The sequence below is a fragment of the Mus caroli genome, chromosome 3 (genome assembly GCF_900094665.2).
Source record: "Mus caroli chromosome 3, CAROLI_EIJ_v1.1, whole genome shotgun sequence".
Taxonomy (NCBI): domain Eukaryota; kingdom Metazoa; phylum Chordata; class Mammalia; order Rodentia; family Muridae; genus Mus; species Mus caroli.
In genome coordinates, this window is record NC_034572.1 from 117,658,957 (window position 1) to 117,663,642 (window position 4,686).

Here is a 4,686-nt window from a genome sequence, read left to right on the forward strand (position 1 = left end):
TTTGGGATTGTCACTGGACTTCCTTTCCCCTGTTCTCCTCTCCAGTTTTGTCCCTGCAGTTCTCCCAGATAGGAAAAACCCCACGTCAGAGTTTGTAACTGTGGGATGGCAATCCCAACCCTCCACCCGATGCCCAATGTTTCTACTAGAGGTGGACTCCACAAGTTCCCTCTCCCCACTGTTGGGCATCTCATCCAAGGTCCCTTTCTGAATTTCATTTTCTAACAGGAAATAATTGGTACAGAAATATCCCGAAGAATCAAAGATGTAATACAGATGAGAATCAACAGTCAAATGAAGCAATTTATATCCACAAGGCCTTGTAATATAAGGTCCTTAATGGAATTCTACTACTGAAGAAGGAAGAAAGACAATTTTCCTGAGGAGACATGATTTTGTTATTAATATGAACACAACTGAAAAACAACTAAAAATGTTACATAAAAATAAAATAAAAACTTAGGAACCCATGTTGTTCTGTTGAAAGTTTTAAATATACATAGTTTACCATACAGTTAAAAGTTGAAGTCATATGTGTATATAAATATATGGTATATTTAATAAATTTTAAAATTGACAATATTTTGGGCTACAGAAAAATGTATTTATTACAAAAATTTAACATGACTTTTAAAAAGCATTGTAGTCTCTCTCAAATTGATTCTTTTCTTCTATCACAGTAAAATAAGTTTTTAGGTGGGAATCTAAGTTGCTCAATGATTTTACCTTTTATGTGTTTGTAAGAAAGAGGCTTTGAGCTAGCTGGTGATTCTAACTGCATGAGTGAATTCTAGACAATGTGATGGTAACAATCTCAGGTAAAACTTTTCCTCATGAGTTAAGAATAAGAAAGAGGACAGGTGCTGATTTCCAGTCAATTATGTGGTGATAATGATTCTTTCCTACAGTGAGGACAGGTTGCATAAGACAAGCAGAATGGAAATTATCCCATGCTTTAGAGACATCAGGGTGCCCATGCAGAACCTAGAATGCTTATGCCTAGACTCTTATATGAAGTAGTGGTGTGTGGTATGTTTGGGGTGTTGGGGGGGGCAAGGTTCAATTCATCTGCTCTTTTCAAACCCTATTCACCTTCCCAAGCAATGAAGACTGAAGAGCATAGTGTATAGCAGAAAGGCTGTGTGGTCCAGAAAGGCATGCAGTCCACCAATGTGTGCTTTGTTGTGGAAAACATCAAGTTTCTCACAGACAGGTTCTTCATACTTTCCTATCACGAAATACAAAATGTCATTAGTATTTCGTAGAATTTGCACAGTGACATCCAATCTCCTCATCACACAGTGGTATTGTTGATTAGTATTGCTGTGATAGATGTGGGGGCAAATAATAGCTGGTGGGAGAGGTGATTATTAGTTCTCAATTCATTCACTTTGCATGCTTCATCACAGACATTAACAATGGTCATAGCTGTCAGCTCATGGTGTCACACTCTAAAGAAGACAGAGAAACCTATCAGACATCTTACCGAGGATCTGCTATTAAAGGAGAGAGAAACCATTGAATTTTATGTTCAATTAGATATTTTCTTCATTTACATTTCAAATGCTATCAGCATTTGAAAGTCCCCTATACCCTCCTCCTACCCTGCTCCCCTACCCACCCACTCCTGCTTCCTGGCCCTGGCATTCCCCTGTACTGGGGCATATAATCTTCGCAAGACCAAGGGCCTCTCCTCCCATTGATGGCCTCTAGGTCATCCTCTGCTACATATGCAACTAGAGTTTAAGCCATGAGTATGCTAGGGTCTCCATCAGAGCACTCAAGCTAATTCAATATTTGAAAGACTTTCCAATATTATTTAATTATTTATATTCCAGTTGTTGTTCCCTTCCTCTCAGTCCCCCCTCCCACAGTTCCTCATCCCACTTGCCTCCAAGAGGGTGCTCCCTTCACTAGACCACCTTCTTTCCTGGGGCCTCATGTATCTCAAGGATTAAGCACATCTTCTCTCACTGAGGCATGACCAGGCTGACCTCTGCTATATTTGTGCCAGGGGCATCAGACAAGTCCATGTATGCTCCTGGTTGGTGGCTCAATCTCTGGGAGCTCCCTGAGGTCTGGATTAGTTGAGACTGCTGGTCTCTCTCCCCTCAGCTTCTTTAATCCTTCCCCTAATTCAACCATAGGGGTCCTGATTTCAGTCCAATGGTTGGGTGTAAGTATCCGCCTCTGTCTCAGTCAGCTGTTTGTAGAGTCTCTCAAAGGACAGTTATGCCTGGCTCCCATCTGTAAGCATATCATAGCATCGGTATAGTGTCAGGCCTTGGGGTTGCCTCCACCCCTATGAGATGGATTTCAAGTTGGACCAATCATTGGACTGCCTTGGCAGCCTTATTTGTAATTGCCAGAAGCTGGAAACAACCCAGATGTCATTCAACCAAAAAATGTATACAGAAAATATTTTCCATTTACACAATGGAATACTACTAAGCTATTAAAATCATGAATTTTGCAGACAAATGAATGGAACTAGAAAATATCATCCTAAGTGAGGAAACTCAGACCCAAAAGGACAAGCATGATATGTACTCACTTATAAGAGGATATTAGCCAAAAACAGAATCCCTAGGATACAACCCACAGACCATAAAAAGTGTAACAGGCAGAAAGGCCCATGTGAGGATGCTTTCCAATATTACTAAAGTCAACTAGCAGAAGATCAAATTTTCTTCTTATTTCATAAATGTTTCAAAGAAGCATTAGCATTTTATAAAGTCAATAATAAATTTATTTTCTACATCTAGAAATTTAATAATTACTATGATAGATTATTTAATTACTAAAAGTTTATTAAGAAGCAATTAATCAGATTCTTGAATCCAAATAATCCATTTTAAGAGTTGATCTTTTCATTATAAATATCAATTTTAATAAGCTTCTTTACCTTGATATTTTGCACAAAATTGGCTCTATGCAATTAATGGATGTGACTTGTTTGGTGTCATGCTTAACGGGTACATTGTAATTGATGCTATATTTTGTGAAAAAAATATCAGGCAGATATCACAAGAAACAGTGTATAACTTATTCCCTTCACAGGAACAAAATAAAGCCATATATGTAGCGACTAAAAGCACAGTGTTATTCCTTAGAGACAGCATGTATATAATATTTTAGACAATTTTTCTGGGAAAGCCAATCAAGTATACTTAAATATTGTATGCTAATGTATTGTTATTAAAGAAATCTTTACTCCAAAATTAGAAAATGTGATTAAGTAAGTGTTATAATTCATAAATTATCTGAATTTACAAAATGCTTCTACTAGCAAATTGGCTCGAAACCTGGTGAAGATAAAAGGCATCTTGATTGTCAAGTTAATGGGATTTAGAATGACAAAAAAATAGATTTGTGGCAGGTCAGGGATGGGCTTTTAGATTAGATCAACTAAAGTCAGAAGAGCTACTTTAAATGTGGTTGGAGTCACTCCTGAAGCTCTGAAACGAAAATGTGCAAAGATCAAGCTGAGAAGTTTATATGGCTCTCTCCCCCTTGTCTGGGGCTGCAGTGGGTGCAGGTGAGGTGAGAGATACCTCTACAGATATCCATCCACTGTTGTGCATTCCTCGATGTGTACCATGAAAGCAGGATACAAAATAAACCCTTCATTCCAAAACTTGCTTTGGTGCTGTATTTTGTCACAAAAATAAGGATTGTCAAAGTTTTGGTATTCATAGGTATGGGGCCATCCACTGGAGCATGGTCAAACTATCTGATTGAACATTAAAAGAAAAATGATTCTCCCTTTTTCAGAAACCATAGATTGCTAGTAGCTCTTTAGTTAAGGATTGTGACTCATGAACCCACCCTACTTTATGCTAGAATATTGAGAGAAACAATGTAGTGCAGGCTCCCACAGCTTCTCTTAGTTCATGGTACAGTAGTTATGCTATTTTCAGACACATCTGTTTTGCTCTGGTCCTCCCTACCCTCTGGCTCAGACAACCTCTGCTTCCTCTTCAGGGCTTGTCCTTGAGACTTGGGAATGGAGGAGGAGGGTATTGTATGTTTGTACCATTTGCACTGAGCATTCCACTGATACTCTGCACACTGCTTGTGAGTTTCTGTGGTAACCATAGCCATTGGATGATGAAGTTTCTCTGAAGAATGTAATGATTTCTGAGAGATAGGTCTAGAGATAAAAATTTAGAGTTTGAAGGCTACTTCCTTTTAACAGAATAACAGTGATAGGTTCATACCTGAGGACCTATAAGTTCCACAGCATGTGTTCTTAATCTGACTTATAATAAGGGGTCTGCAACCCTATAGGTGGAACAACAATATGAACTAACCAGTACCCCCAGAGCTCATGTCTCTAGCTGCATATGTAGCAGAAGATGGCCTAGTCGGCCATCACTGGGAAGAGAGGCCCCTTGGTCTTGCAAACTTTATATGCCCCAGTACAGGGGAATGCCAGGCCAAGAAGTGGGAGTGGGTGGGTAGAAGAGCGGGGATAGAGGAGGAGAGGGGGGACTTTTGGGATAGCATTTGAAATGTAAATGAAGAAAATACCTAATAAAAATTGGAAAAAAATAAATAAAGGCATGTATTACCTCTTTTGGAATGGTCCTTAAACCAATCACAAAGCAGATGGTATCCAGAGACTATTCCTGCCACTGCTACACTCACGGTTATCTCTTACCCCACTGGTCTTTATTATAGTCC